The sequence below is a fragment of the Canis lupus genome, chromosome X (genome assembly GCF_048164855.1).
Source record: "Canis lupus baileyi chromosome X, mCanLup2.hap1, whole genome shotgun sequence".
NCBI lineage: Eukaryota > Metazoa > Chordata > Mammalia > Carnivora > Canidae > Canis > Canis lupus.
The window spans coordinates 52987965-53005053 of NC_132876.1; the positions used below are offsets into that span (position 1 = coordinate 52987965).

General features: G+C 36.3%; 1 pseudogene; it reads left to right on the forward strand.

Moving 5' to 3' along the window:
• Positions 1-4882: 4882 nt before the first annotated feature.
• On the forward strand, positions 4883-5411 carry LOC140628759 (small ribosomal subunit protein eS24 pseudogene; annotated as a pseudogene).
• The last annotated feature ends 11678 nt before the right edge of the window (positions 5412-17089 follow it).

Genomic DNA, 17089 nt, shown 5'->3' on the forward strand with positions numbered 1-17089 from the left:
GGATTTTTTCATATTTCACCTGGACTGCAGCAAACACATTCCAATTGATCTCCCTGCTTTCTGCCTTTCTACATTTCAAATCCTTTCTCTTTATCACAGCCATACTGGTTTATTTAAAATGTAAAGCTGGGGATCCCTGGGTGGCGTAGCGGTTTGGCGCCTGCCTTCGGCCCAGGGCGTGATCCTGGAGACCCGGGATCGAATCCCACATCGGGCTCCCGGTGCATGGAGCCTGCTTCTCCCTCTGCCTGTGAATCTGCCTCTCTCTCTCTCTCTCTGACTATCATAAATAAATAAAAGAAAAAAAAATATTTAAAAAAAAAAAAATGTAAAGCTGAACATATCATTCTTTTTCTCAAAATGATTCAGTAGTTCCCCCTTACTACAGTACAAGGTCAAAATCCTTTTGCAGAGCATATAAGGCCCTCGATAAATTCATTCCTGTCTACTTCTTCAGTGTCACTCCTCAGCAATAATACATTATTTCCATTTCTCCATATACATTATGGCGACATACTCCTTGAACTTGTCATTCAGAAAATTAGGCAAATGATTCTTTTCAGGAAGATGGATGTTATTCAACTGTGTGTGGATATCTGAGTCAATAAATTTTGGTAATTTATTAATTTGATTTATATGCAGTAAATCACCGGTTTTGGTTACTGTTCTATGGATTTTGTCAAATATGCTGAGTTGTGTAACCACTACCACTAAAGTCAAGGTACAGAAGAGTTCTGCTGCTTCCTTCCTTCTCCCTCCAAAATCTATTGTTTGTCACCTTTGTCGTCAAACTTTTATCCCCTAGCAACCATTGATCTGTTCTACATTCTTATTTTGCCTTTTTCTAGAATAACAGAAATGGTATCACACAGTATAGTTGTATTACTTAGCATAATGAATTTGAGATTGATTTGTTGTAGGTATCATTCCTTTTTATTGTTGAGTAGTGTTCCATTGTATGGATGTACTACACTCTGTTCATCCATTCTTCTGGTTAGGGACATTTGAGTTGTTTTTGATTGTGAGTAGTTAAGAATCAAGTTGCTGTAGCCATTTTCATACAGGCTTTTATGTGAACACAGGTTTTCATTTTCCTTGGACAGAAGTTCAGGAGTGGGATTACTCAGTTATGTAGTCAGTATATGTTTACAAGAATAGTACCGAACTATTTTCCAACATGGCTGCCCTGTTTTGCATTTTCACAATGCAGTTTTCCCACAACTTTTGTAATGAGAGTTTCAGTTCCTCCACATTCTCACCAATATTTGGTATGGTCAGTCTTTTTAATGTTAGCCATTCTAATAGATGTAGTTTTAATTTGCATTTCCATAATGACTAATCATGTCAAGCATCTTTTTATATGCTTTCATGCTATCTGTATATTTTCTTTGTTGAAGTATCTGTTCACATTTTTTGCCTATTTCTTTGTTGGGATTTTAGTTTTCTTATCGTTAAGTTTGGAGAATTCTCCTTTATTTGTTCTTAATAGCATTCTTTTATCAGAAATACAATTTTCAAATATATTTTTCTCATTCTGAGGTTTGCTTTCAATTCCCTTAACTCCCTTTTGCAAAGCAATTTAACTTTTGATTAAATCAGTTCATTATTATTTTTTTTTCTATTTGTAACATGATCTTGTCATATCCAAAAACTATTTACTTAACCTGAGGTGTATTAGTTTCCCAGGGCTACCACAACAAAATATAACAGAATGAGTGGTTTAAAGAACATAAATTTATTTTCTCACAACTCTGGAGGCTACAAATCTTAAGATCTATGTGTCAGCTAGTATAGTTTCTTCTGAGAAGCCTCTCTTCTTGGCTTATGGATGACACCTTATCACTGTGTCCTTACATGATTCTTTCTTTGTGCATCATTTATGCATTTTAATCTCCTCTTCTTACTCTTCCTATGAAGACTCAAATCATATTAAAGTCTACTAACATGACCTTATTTTACCTTAATTTATCTTTTTTTGTATATTTTTTATTGGAGTTTGATTTGCCAACATATAGCAAAATATGCAGTGCTCATCTCCTCAGTGCCATCACCCAGTCACCCGAACCCCCTGCCCACCTCCCTTTCCACAACCGCTTGTTTATTTACCAGAGTTATGAGTCTTTTATGTTCTGTCACCCTCACTGATATTTCCCACTCATTTTCTCTCCTTTTCCCTTTATCCCCTTAAACTATTTTTTATATTTCCCAAAAGAATAATACCATATAATGTTTGTCTTTCTCCAACTGATATACTTCACTCAGCATAATACCCTCCAGTTCCATCCACATTGAAGCAAATGGTGGGTATTTGTTGTTTCTAATGGCAGAGTAATATTCCATTGTATACATAAACCACATCTACTTTATCCATTTATCTTTCGATGGACACTGAGGCTCCTTACACAGTTTGGCTATTGTGGACATTGCTGCTATAAACATTGGGGTGCAGGTGTCCTGCCATTTCACTGCATCTATATCTTTGGGGTAAATCCCCAGCAGGGCAATTGCTGTGTTGAAAGGCAGTTGTATTTTTGGCTCTTTGAGGAACCTCCACAGTTTTCCAGAGTGGCTGTACCAGTTCACATTCCCACCAACAGTGCAAGAGGGTTCCCCTTCCTCCAAATCCTCTCAAACATTTGTGGTTTCCTGTCTTGTGAATTTTCATCATTCTCAGTGGTGTGAGGTGGTATCTCATTATGGTTTTGATTTGTATTTCCCTGATGGCAAGTGATGTGGAGCATTTTCTCATGTGTTTGTTGGCCATGTCTATGTCTTCCTCTGTGAAATTTCTGTTCATGACTTTTGCCCATTTCATGATTGGATTGTGTGTTTCTTTGTTGTTGAGCTTCATACATTCTTTGTAGACCTTGGATACTAGCCCTTTATCTGATATGTCATTTGCAAATATCTTGTCCCATTCTGTAGGTTGTGTTTTAGTTTTGTGGACTGTTTCTTTTGCTGTGCAGAAGCTTTTGATCTTGATGAAGTCCCAATAATTCATTTTTGCTTTTGTTTCCCTTGCCTTCATAGGTGTATCTTGCAAGAAGTTGCTGTGGCCAAGTTCAAAAAAGGTGTTGCCTGTGTTCTACTCGAGGATTTTGATGGATTCTTGTCTCACATTTAGATCTTTCATCCATTTTGAGTTTACCTTTGGCTATGGTGTAAGATAATGGTCCAGTTTCATTCTCCTGCACATGGCTGTCCAGTTTTCCCAGCATCATTTATTGAAGAGACTGTCCTTTTTCCAGTGGATAGTCTTTCCTGCTTTGTCGAATATTAGTTGACCATAAAGTTGAGGGTCCACTTCTGGATTCTCTATTCTGTTCCATTGATCTATGTGTCTGTTTTTGTGCCAGTACCACACTGTATTGATGATCACAGCTTTGTAGTCCAACTTGAAATCTGGCATTGTGATGTCCCCAGCTATGGTTTTCTTTTTCAATATTCCCCTGGCTAATCTTTTCTGATTCCACACAAATCTTAAGATGATTTATTCCAACTCTCTGAAGAAAGTCCATGGCATTTTGATAGGAATTACATTGAACGTGCACATTCCCCTGGGTAGCATAGACATTCACAATATTAATTCCTCCAATTGATGAGCATGGAATATTTTTTTCATCTCTTTATGTCTTCCTCAATTTCTTTCAGGAGTGTTCTGTAGTTTTTAGGGTATAGATCCTTTACCTCTTTGGTTAGGTTTATTCCTAGGTATCTAATGCTTTTGGGTGCAATTGTAAATGGGATTGTCTCATTAATTTCTCTTTTTTCCATCTCATTGTTAGTGTAGAGAAATGCCAGTGATTTCTGGGCATTGACTTTGCATCCTGCCACACTGCAGAATTGCTATATGAGTTCTAGAAATCTTGAGGTGGAGTCTTTTGGGTTTTCTATGTACAGTATCATTTAATCTGTAAAGAGGGAGAGTTTGACTTCTTCTTTGCCAATTTGAATGCCTTTTATTTCTTTTTGTTGTCTGATTGCTGAGGCTAGGACTCCTAGTACATGTTGAATAACAGTGGTGAGAGTGGACATCCCTGTTGTGTTTCCTTAATTTACCTTAATTACTTCTTTAAAGGCCCTATCTCTAAATACATTCATATTCTGAGGACCTGGGGTTTAAGACTTCAATATTTGACTTTGTAGTAGGGGTAATTTATCCCATAACACAAGGTTACAAAGTTTTTCTTCTCCATGTAAGTTATTTTAGTAGAATTATACTGGGTGGGATCAGAGAATGCTTTCCTCAATGTTGTACTGCCAGTGCTTACTTAACATGTTAAATTCCTTATCATAAACTTGTTGAATTAATGAGTGAATGAATGTGAATCACATTCACTATTCTTTTTTAAAAAATATTTTATTTATTTATTCATGACAGACACACAGAGAGAGGTAGAGACATAGGCAGAGGGAGAAGCAGAGGGAGAAACAGAGGAGAAGCAGGCTTCCTGCAAGGATCTTGATGCAGGACTTCATCCCAGACCCTGGGATTATGCCCTGTGCTGAAGGCAGACACTCAACCACTGAGCCACCCAGGCATCCCCACATTCAGTATTTCATTCATGCTACCTCAATCTCAGAGAATGCTTGTGTCTGTCTTGCTGAAGGAATTATGTGCCATGTATCACACCCAGATAATTTTCCCCAAATCTGTCAAGAATCACTCAAAATTGCCCCCAAAGGCAATACCTACTAAAGACAAGCATGAGATTATACTATGGCTCATCAATTTCACTCTTGATTATATACCTGAGAGATTGGTATGTATGTTCACTAAGAGAAATGTTTAAGAATGTTCATAACAACACCATTCATAAAAGACAAAACTGGTGCATGTAAAATACCCATCAACAGTAACATTAATAAATTCTGATCCTCCCCGGCTGCTTGAAGCTCAGCCTCCATCATGAATGACACAGTACCTATCCGGACCAGGAAGTTCATGACCAACCGACTGCTTCAGCGGAAACAGATAGTCATTGATGTTCTTCACCCCGGGAAAGCAACAGTACCTAAGACAGAAATTCAGGGAAAACTAGCCAAAATGTACAAGACCACACCAGATGTCATATTTGTATTTGGATTCAGAACCCATTTTGGTGGTGGCAAGACAACTAGCTTTGGCATGATTTATGATTCCTTGGATTATGCAAAGAAAAATGAACCCAAACATAGACTTGCAAGACATGGCCTGTATGAAAAGAAAAAGACTTCAAGAAAACTTCAAAGAATGCAAAAACAGAATGAAGAAAGTCCGGTGGACTGCAAAAGCCAGCGTTGGTGCTAGCAAAAAGAAGTGAGCTGGAGATTGGACAACAGAAGGAGTAAAGATTCTGCAGTGGCTTTATCTGTGGTGATTGTGCAGATTTTTCATGAGAGGATTAATAAACTAAGAACATTAAAAAATAAATAAATTCTGAGAAAGTCATAAAAAGGAATACTATACAGCAATGACAATGAACATATTACTTATACATGCAACAAACGTGGCTGCATTACAATACAGAATAATGAGGAAAACATATTAGACAAAAATAATACATAGTTTTTTTTATTAAACTGCAGGATATCTTTGGAAGGTATTTACTGAGATTTATTAAAAAAACAAAACAGAATATAGACTATTTTTCTATTTCAAAACACTAGCTATTTCTTTTTTTTCCTTTTAACTTTACCATACTTGGCTTCATTATCAAAATTCTTTGGCTGTGTGGAGAAGAAAATCTGAAAAAGGAAGAGAACACAAAAGGTAAAGCTCTTTTTTGCAAAAGTCCTGAGGAAACACTAGAATGAAGGGAAACAAAATGTTTTATTTTTTGACTACCCATAATCCAGTCACAAATGGCAATTCCTGTCCTTACATAAAGTTGATTTTGCTATACCAGCTGTCTTTTTTTATTATTAGTCAAGGCATTCAACTCTGTGCTTTTTCATTATTGGTCTATTTGTAATTTTCACTTAAATTTCAATAGTGAGGAGGGATAAATTCTTCATAAAAACGTGCTCAACATTATGTTTCTGAATAGGTAAAGAATCATATTTTGATTTGCTACCCACCTGTAGAGGTGGCATCTGCTTATTTATTCTATGGTACTCTTAAAAACTAGTGGGATCAATGATTTTTTTTGAAAGGAAGTCATGTTGAACTTCAAGACATACTCTGTGTGTCTATGTCTGTGTTTCCTCAACAAAATATTGGCAAAGCAAATCCAATGATACATTAAGGAAATCATAGACCTTGATTAAGTGGGAATAGTTCCCAGGATGCAAGGGTGCTTCAATATTTGCAAAGAAATCAATGTGATGCATCACATCAATAAGAGAAAGGATAAAAACCATATGATCATTTCAATAGATGCAGAAAAATCATTTGACAAAGTACAATCATTTGACAAAGTACATCCATTCATGATAAAAACCCTCAACAAAATAAGTCCAGAGGGAATATACCTCAACAAGATAACAGCCTTATATGAAAAACCTACAGTCAACTTCATACTTGATGGTGAAAAACAGAGCTTTCCGTCTAAGTTTAGGAACATGACAAGGATGTTCACTCTCACTGCTTTTATTCAACAGAGTACTGGACATCTTAGCCAGAGTCATCAGATAACAGAAAGAAATAAAAGGCATGAACATTGGTAATGAAGAAATAAAGTTCTCAATATTTGCAAAGGACATAGTACTAGATATAGAAAAACTTAAATACTCCACCTAAAACAATTTTATTTTTTTTCACAAATTTATTTTTTATTGGTGTTCAATTTGCCAACATACAGAATAACACCCAGGGCTCATCCCATCAATTGCCCACCTCAGTGCCCGTCACCCAGTCACCCCCACCCCCCACTCACCTCCCCTTCCACCACCCCTGGTTCGTTTCTCAGAGTTAGGAATCTTTCATGTTCTGTCTCCCTTTCTGATATTTCCCAATCATTTTTTCTCCTTTCCCCTTTATTCCCTTTCACTATTTTTTATATTCCCCAAATGAATGAGACCATATACTGTTTGTCCTTCTCCGATTGACTTATTTCACTCAGCATAATACCCTCCAGTTCCATCCACGTCAAAACAAATGGTGGGTATTTGTCGTAAAACAATTTTAGAACTGATAAATGAATTCAGTTAAATCACAAGATACAAAATCAATGTACAATAATCTGTTGCATTCTTATACACTAGTAATGAAGCCACAGAAAGAGAATTTAAGAAAGTAATAAAATTTACAACTACACCAAAAACAATAAAATATCTAAGAATAAACTTAACCAAAAAGGTGAAAGACCTATACTCTGAAAACTATAAAACACTGATGAAAAAATTCAAGGCAATACAAAGAAATGGAAAAACATTCCATGTTCATGGATTTGGAAGAAAAATTATTGTTAAAATTAGTCTACTACCCAAAGCTATCTGCAGATTTAATGCACTCCTTATCAAAATACCAACAGCATTTTTCTTAGAACTATAACAAATAATCCTATAATTTGTATGGAACCACAAAAGACCCTGGATATCCAAAGCCATCTTGAAAAAGAAAAAAGAAAAATTGTGGAAGTATAACAATTCCTGACTTCAAGCTATATTACAAAGTGGTAGTAATTAAAGCAATATATTACTGGAATAAAAATAGGCAAATGCATCAATAGCATACAATAGAAAACTCAGAAATAAACCCACAATTATATGGTCAATTAATTTTCAAAAAAGGAGAAATGGATATACAATGGAAAAAAGACAGTCTCTTCAATAAATGGTCTTGGGAAAACTAAACAGCAATATACAAAAGAGTGAAACTGGACCACTTTCTTAACATCATATACAAAAATAAACTCAAACTGGGTTAAAGACCTAAATGTGAGATAGGAAACAATGAAAATCCATTAGGATAACACAGGCAATAACCACTTTGACATTGACTGTAGCAACTTCTTACTAGAGATATGACTCCTGAAGCACAGGAGACAAAAGCAAAAATAAAGTATCAGGACTACATCAAAATATAAAGTTTCTACACAGTCAAGGAAACAATAAACAAAAAACTAAAATGCAACTTACTGGATGGGACAAAATATTTGCAAATGACATATGTGGTAAAGGGTTAGTATCTAAAATACATAAAGAACGCACACAATTCAACACTCAAAAACCTAATAATCCAATTTAAAAATTGGCATAAAAATCAACTCAAAGAATACAATATAAGAAATTACACAGTATAAAATTTTCTTTAATTTTTTTCTTTCAGTCTTCTTACAGAGAGGATTGTTGATTCCTAGGACCTCACAAATAAAATTTTTATAATCTAGCATATAAAACAATATGCTATGCTATTAGTATATTAAAATATTCACCCACTTTTCCAAAAATAATATTTACCTACTTTTCCATATTCTGAATTATCTTAGTATTATTACTTATTTTTATTTTTTCAAGTTTTTTTTAAAGATTTTATTTATTTATTCATGAGAGACGAGAGAGAGAGAAAGGCAGAGACACAGGCAGAGGGAGAAGCAGGCTCCATGCAGACAGCCCGACATGGGACCCGATCCCGGGTCTCCAGGATCATGCCCTGGGCTAAAGTTGGCGTCAAACCTCTGAGCCACCCAGGCTGCCCTTTTTTTCAGATTTTTGTTTCAATTCTAGTTAGTTAACATATAGTGTAATATTGGTTTCAGGAATAGAATTTAGTAATTCATCGCTTATAAATAACACCCAGTGCTCAATACTATAAGTGCCCTTCTTAATATCCGTCACACATTTAGTCCACTTCCCCCATACTACTCCTCCATCAACTCTTAGTTTGTTCTCTATAGTTAAGAATCTCTTATAGGATGCTTCCCTCTCTTTTTTTCTTCCCGTATGTTGATCTGTTTTGTTTCTTAAATTCCGCATATGAGTGGCATCTTACGGTATTTGTCTTTCTCTGACTTATTTTGCTTAGCATAATACACTCTACCTCCATCCATATTGTTGCAAATGGCAAGATTTCATTCTTTTTGAAGGCTTATCTTCTATTGTGTATACAACTTCTTTATCCATTCACCAGTTGATGGACATTTGGACTCTTTTCATAATTTGGCCTTGTTGATAATGCTGCTGTAAACATCAGGGTGCATGTACCACTTCAAATCTCTATTTTTGAATCCTTTGGGTAAATACTTAGTAGTACAATAGCTGGATCATAAGGTAGTTCTGTTTTCAAATTTTTGAGTACCATCCATACTGTTTTCCAGATTGGTTGCAGCAGTTTGCATTCTCACTAACAGTGTAAGTGGATTCCCCTTTTTCCACATCCTTGCCAACAATGGTTGTTCCCTGTGTTGTTAATTTTAGCCATTCTGACAAGTATGAGGTTGTATCACACCATTCTGACAGGTGTGAGGCGGTATCTCACTGTGGTTTTGATTTGTATTTCTCTGATGATGAGTGATGTTGAGCATCTTTTCATATGTCTGTTGGTCATCTGGGTGTCTTCTTTGGAAAAATGTCTATTCGTGCCCTCTGTCTTTTCTTAACTGGATTATTTGGTTTTTGTGTATCAAGTTCAATAAGTTCTTTGCAGATATTGGATACTAACCCTAAATCAGAAATGTCATTTGCAAGTATCTTCTCCCATTCTCTAGGCTGCCTTTTAATTTTTGTTGTTGTTTAGTTTTTGTTGTTTCCTTCACTGTGCAAAAGTTTTTTATCTTGATGAAGCCCCAGAGTTCATTTTTGCTATTGTTTCCTTTGCCTCTGGCGATGTGTCTGATAAGAAGCTACTGTGGCTGAGGTCAAAGAGTTACTGCCTGTGTTCTCCTCTAGGATTTTAATGGTTTCACATTGAGGTCTTTCCTCCACTTTGAATTTATTTTTTTGTGTAGTGTAAGAAAGTGGTACCATGTTGCTATCTAGTTTCCCCAACACTGTTTGTTGAAGAGACTGTATTTTTTTCCATTCAATATTCTTTCCTTCTTTGTCAAATATTAGTTGACCATATAGTTGTGGGTCCATTTATGGGTGTTCTATTCAGTTCTGTTGATCAGTGTCTGTTTTTGTGCCAGTACCATACTGCCTTGATTACTACAGCTTTGTAATATAGCTTGATGTCCAAAATTGGGTTCCTCCTTGCTTTACTTTTTCTTTTTCAGGATTGTTTCGGCTATCCGGTGTCTTGTGGTTCCATACAAATTTTAGGATTGTTTGTTGTAGTTCTACGAAAAATGTTGTTGGTATTTTGATAGGGAGTGCGTTAAATCTGCAGATAGCTTTGGGTAGTCATTTTAACAATAATTTTTCTTCCAAATCCATGAACACGAATATTTTTCCATTTCTTTGTGTCATCTTCCATTTCTGTCTTCAGTGTTCTATTGTTTTCATGTTGCAGAGCTTTACCTCTTTGGTTAGGTTTATTCCTAGGTGTCTTATGGTTTTTGGTGTAATTGTAAATGGGATTGGTTCCTTGATTTCCTGCTGCTTCATTATTGGTGTATAGAAATGCAACAGATTTCTGCATGTTGATTTTATACCCTGTGATTTTTCTAAATTTGTTGATCAGTTCTAGCAAATTTTTGGTGGAGTCTTTTGAGTTTTCTCTATAGAGTATAATGTCATCTGCAAATAGGGTATGTTTGACTTCTCATTTGCCTATTTTGATGCTTGTTATTTCTTTTTGTTGTCTGATTGCTGAGGCTAGGACTTCCAATACTATGTTAAGTAAATAGCGGTGAGAGTGGACATGCCTGTCTTATTCCTGATTGTGGAGGAAAAATTGTTGGCTCTTCCCCATTGAAGATATTAGCTGTGGATGTTTCATATATGACCTTTATGATGTTGAGATATGTTCACTCTCTCATTACTTTGTTGAGGATTTTTATCATGAATGGATACCATATTTTGTTAAATGCTTTTTATACATCTATTGTTAGGATAATGTGGTTTGTATCCTTTCTGATATTAATTTGGTGTGTCATATTGTTAGGTTTGCAAATATTGAACAACCCCTTCAGACCAGGAATGAATCCCATTTGATCATGGTGAATGCTTCTTTTAATGTACTGTTGGATTTGATTTGCTAGTATCTTGTTGAGAATTTTGCATCCATCATGTGCATCTGGGATATTGGCCTGTAAATCTACTTTTTAGTGGGTGCTTGTCTAGTTTTGGAATCAAGGTAATGCTGGTCTTCTAGAATGAGTTTGGAAGTATTCCTTCCATTTCTAGTTTTTGGAATAGTTTGAGAAGAATAGATATTAATTCTTCTTTAGATGCCTTCTTGTAGAATTCCCCTGGGAAACCACCTTGTCCTAGATTTTTGTTTGTTGGGAGGTTTTTAATTACTGATTCAATTTCTTTGTTGTTTATGGGTCTGTTCAAATTTTTTATTTCTTCCTGTTTCAGTTTTGGTAGTTTGTATGTTTCTAGGAATTTGTCCATTTCTTCCAAATAGCTCAACTGGTCAGCCTATAATTTTCATAACATTCTCCTGTAATTGTTTGTATTTCTGCAATATTTGTTGTGATTTTTCCTCTCTCACTTGTGATTTTATTTATTTAGGTCTTTTTTCTGTCTGATGAGTTTGGCTGGTAGTTTATCAATTTTATTAATTCTTTAAAAGATCAACTCTTATTTTAATTGATCTGTTCTACTGGTTTTGTTTGTTTCTTATCATTTATTTCTGTTCTAATCTGTATTATTTTTTCTGCTGACTTTATACTATTTGCTATTCTTGTTCTAGTGCCTTTAGTTGTAAGGTTAAGTTGTATATTTAAGACTTTTTTGTTTCATGAGGTAGACCTGCATGGTAATATACTTCCCTCTTAGGACCACCTTTGTTGCATCCCAAAAGTTCTGGACTGTTGTGTTTTCATTTTCATTTGCTTCCATGTATTTTTAATTTCTTCTTTAATATTCTGATTGACATATTCATTCCTTAGTAGGATGTTCTTTAACCTCCTTGTATTTGTGGTCTTTCCAAAGATTTACTTGTGGTTGACTTCAAGTTTCATGTTGCGCATGCTGCGGCAACATGATCAGGGTCCCGAGGATAAGGGGATGAGGAAAATAAAAGAAAAGTAAAGAGATGGGAACAGGAAGGACACAGTGGATGATGTCCAAGCAGTGCCAGCTTTATTCAAGGGTTTACAACATTTTATAGCACGAGCAAAACAAAGCTAAGAAGGTGTTTATTTTTAGCAGGTTTGTGAAACCCTCCAAAGTTCCCCTTTCTCAGCATGCAAGACAGACTCACAGGTGCCAGAAGACCTTGGTAAATAGATAAGCTTGTTGCTCCAGATGTGCATACTTCAAAGGAATATTAGGTATGGTAAACAGACCAGCAAGGACAGACAGACCCTTATTTACATTTATGACCAGGCCAGAATAAGTTGTATCTATTGTGTTATGTGGGCGATCACATACAAGCGAGCCCTGAGAACCACTGATCAAGCCCTTTCTCAAGCGTTTACCAACTATTCACCCTTTAGGCTCCCGAGCTTTTTGAGTGAATGAGGGATGCAAGTCTGGGCCTGGTTTGGTTCAGTTACTCCAGCTAGTCCCTGGTCGCCCACAGTTTCCTAGTGTTGTGATAAGAATATATGTGCATGGTATCATCTCAATCTTTTTGTACTTGTTGAGGCCTTATCTGCAACTAAGTATGTGATCTATTCTGGAGAATCTCCCATGTGCATTTGAAAAGAATGTATATTCTGCTGCCTTAGGATGAAATATTGTGAATATATCTGTGAAATCCATCTGGGCCAATGTGTCATTCAAAGCCTTTGTTTCCTTGTTGATTTTCTGCTTAGATGAACAGTCCATTGATGTTAATGGGGTGTTAAAGTCCCCTACTATTATTGTATTATGTTGAGTGAATTCCTTTTTGTTTGTTATTGTTTTATAACTTTGGGTGCTCCCAAATTGAGGGCATGAATATTTGCAATTGTTAGATCTATTATTGCATAGGCCCCTATATTATGATATGGTGCCTTTCTTCAGCTCTTGTTATAGTATTTGATTTAAAATTTAGTTGTTCTGATATAAGTATTGCTCTTCTAGCTTTCTTTTGACATCATTTGCATGATATATGTTTCTCCATCCAGTCACTTTTGATCTGCAGGTGTCTTTAGGTGTAAAATGAGTCTTTTATAGGCAGCAGATAGGTCATTTTTTTTTTAAATCCTTTCTGGCACCCTATGTGTTTTGATTAGAGCATTTAGTCTATTTACATTCAGAGTGATTATTGATAGATACAAATTTAGTGCCATCATATTACCTGCAAAATCATTTTTAGAGATTTTCTCTTTTTCTTTCTAGTCTTTGTTGCTTTTGCTCTTTCTTCCCCACTGAAAGAGTTGTCTTTAATATTCCTTGGAGGGCAGGTTTAATGGCTACATACTCTTAATTTTTGTTTGTCTGGGAAACTCTTTCTCCTTCTATTCTGAATGACAGTCTTCCTGGATAAAATATTCTTGGCTGCATATTTTTCCTATTTGAAATGTTGAATATATCATACTATTCTTTGTAGTTTGCCAGGATTTTGTGAAGAGATCTGCTGCTAACCTAATTTGTCTTCCCTTGTGGGTTAAGGATTTCTTTTCCTTTGCTAATTTCAGGATTATTTTCTTATCTCTGTATTTTGCCAACTTTACTATCATATACCTTGGTGTTGACTGGCTTTTGATAAGAGTTCTCTGTGTGTTTTGCATTTGGATGTCTGTTTTTTTCCCCAAGTTAGGGATGCTTTCAGCTACACTTTGCTCAAATAAATAGTCTACTCCCTTTTCTCTGCCTTCTTTTTCTGAAACTCCTAAGATATGAATGTTATTATCTTTTTACAGAGTTTCTGATTTCTCCAGGCCTACACTTGTGATGCAATATTTTGCTTTCCCTCTTCTTTTCATCTTGTTTATTTTCAATAATTTTATCTTCTATATCACCTATTCATTCCTCTGCCTATTCTAATTTTTATGTTCATCATATCCAGTCAGTTTTACATCTCAGTTATAGCAGAATTTTATTTTAATTTCAGGCTTTTTATTTGGCCTGACCTGTGTTTGGGTCTTTCATGTCCATGCTAATGTTCTCTCTGGTTTCTTCTATGCTTTTCTCAAGCCCAGCTAGTGTCCTTTTAATTGTTGTTTTAAAATCTGGTTCAGGCATATTATTTATATTTATTTTTATTTGCTCCTTGGTAATGACCTCTTGATGTTTCTTTTGGGATGAGCTCATCTGTCTTAGTATTTTATCTAGGTTTCTATCTTTTGTATGTTAGGAAAACCTGTACCTGGTCCTATTTCCACTAGATCTGAAGCTTTGCAGCACTCTATGATCAGGATAACTGGTGTGTGTGGAGGGTTTGTGTTGGTCTTCTGGGGGAAGTGCCTGCTGTTGCTTTGACTTTCAATCACATTTGCCCTATTTAAAAAGGTACCTGCAGGAGGAGGCAAGATGGCAGAAGAGTAGGGGTCCTCATTTCATCTGGTCCCCCAAACTTACCTAGATAACTTTCAAACCATCCTGAACACCTATGAAGTCAACCTGAGATGTAAAGAGAGAACAGCTGGAACACTACAGAGAGAAAAGTGATCACTTTTTAAAAGGTAGGAGGATGGAGAAGAGGAACTAGGGGATATATTGGAAGATAAACAGTGAAGGAGGGATCCTGGCAAAGCTTTGCAGGATAGCAGTGCAGCACACAATTGGGAGCTTTAGAAATCTGTGCCTGAAAGAGTCTTCCCTGACTGAAAAGTGCTCAGTGGGGAAATAGGGCAGAATCAAAGGAGAGGGGCAGTGAAGTCTCAATACTCCCAGAGACACCATAAGAATAGTGGCACTTGGGAGAAAGCTCACTGCTAACCCTGGTTGGATCATGGTAAAGGGCTGCAATCCAGTAACCCTCTTGGGGTATCTGGGAAAGGCCAACCAGATTCTCAGTCCAGCAACTGAGCCCCTTCAGTCTCAGGGCCTGACAGTGGACAGAAGTGGGTTATCCTCCACTCCCTATGGAACAGGCAGAACTGGGGATGGCACAAGACAGGAAAAACTCTCCTGCTACTAGGTGCCCTTCAATTTGTACAAATCAGTGCCCCCACATCTGCTCCCAGGATGATCTAAGCCAGTGTGCACTGAGAGACTACAGTTCGGTGTGTGGGAAGCTCTTGGCTCCAGAGCTGGAGCTCTGGCTGTGGCCATTTTCTTTTCTTCTTCTTTTTTTTTCTCTCTCCTCTCACTGGGAGAGGTGTGTCCTCCAGGGAACAAAGTCCTCACAGGACAACAACTTTATAAGGAGCCCAGCCACCAGGCAAGAGCATTTCCATCCAGGCACAGACACTTGAGATCAGTGCAGCTAGGCCCCTCCCTCAGAAGAACAGCTGAAAAAACAGAGGAACAGAAAGTTTACTAAGCAGCACTAGAAAGCTCCAGGACTGAGGGAAAATAGTATATAGAACTCAAGGTTTTATCCTTATGATTTGTTTGACTTTTGGGCTAAAAATTTACTACATTTTTTCTCTTTCCTGGCTTTAACTACAATATTTTAACAACTCTTTGTTTTTTTTATTGTTTGTTTGTTTGTTTGAAAGAGTGTATAATGATTTATTAAATATCTTTAATGAAACCATTACCTGACAAGTAGAAAACGGTCGAGTTTTTGGTTTTTAAAAAAAAATCTCTCAAACTAGCATTCATTTTGGAGTGTTTCTGTTGTTTCTAATGTAAAATAAGACACTTCACATTCCAAGTTGAAGATTATCTTTTAAATACAAAATGTATGCTCTGCCCATTACAGTAGAATCATGTGAATTTAGTCTTCAGTTCCTTCAGATTCTCAAAGCAGCAGTAAGACAAGTCTCAGAATCATCATGAGGCTTAAACCTGCAACCAACAACTCTTTGTTTTTAAGTTTTTTTTGGCTTCCCATTCCACCCCCCCCCCCACGTTTATCTTATTTCTGTTTTGGGGGTCGCTGTTGTGTCTCTATATAAGATTTGATGCTTTATGTAAATTTTGGAATTTAGCACCTTCTAAGATACAGAACAAAATACATTCAGAAACAAGAGGATTACCCTGGTGGTCCACTCTGTGAGACTATATTCTCTCTCCCCCACCATTTCCTCTCCACCCTTTAAAGAAAAATTACCATTTTAAAAAGATTTCTTTTTCACTTTCATAGTCTTTTTTTTTCTTTTATTTTGTGGTCCATGACTTTTTTGGAATTGCCAAGGATATATTATACTTAGGTTGTGGTTGATATTTTGACTCTGCTCAATCATACAGCCATTCTGCACTGGACAAAATGACTAGAATGAAGAATTCACCACAAAAGGAAGAACCAGAAGTAGTACTCTGTGCCACACATCTAATGGATATGTATTTCAGTAACATGTCAGAGATACAATTCAGGAGTAAAATTATAAAAATACTGGTGTCTCTTGAATAAAGCATAACGGACTACAGAGATTCTCTTACTGCAGAATTGAGATCTAATCAAGCCAAAATAAAAAATACTTTAACAGAGATGTAGTCTACACTGGATGCTCTAACTGCTAGGATTAAAGAGGTAGACAAGAGAATGAGTGACATAGAAGACAAGTTGATGGAAAAGAAGGAATCTGAGGAAAAAAGAAAAACAATTAAGAACCCACGAGGAGAGCCTTCAGGAAATAAATGATAGTTTGAGAAGGAATAATATTAGTCTTATTGAGATTCCAGAAGTTGTTGAGAGAGAGAGGACCACAAAGTAAATTTGAAAAAAAATAATAGCTGAGAACTTCTCTAATCTGGGGAAAGAAACAGGCATTCATATCCAAGAGATAGATTAAAAACCCTGCCCGAATCAACAAAACTGATCAACACCACTATATATAATAGTGAAGCTTGCAAATGTAAGAGATAAAGAGAAAATCCTAAAAGCAACTTGAGACAAGAGATTCCTAACTTATATGGGGGAGAAATAACAGATTAACAGCACACCTATCCACGGAGACCTGGCAGCTCAGAAAAGGCTGGTATGATATACTCAGGATATTAAATAAGAAAAACGTGCAGTCAAGAATACTTTATTCATCAAGGCTGTCATCCAGAATAGAAGGAGGGATAAAGGGCT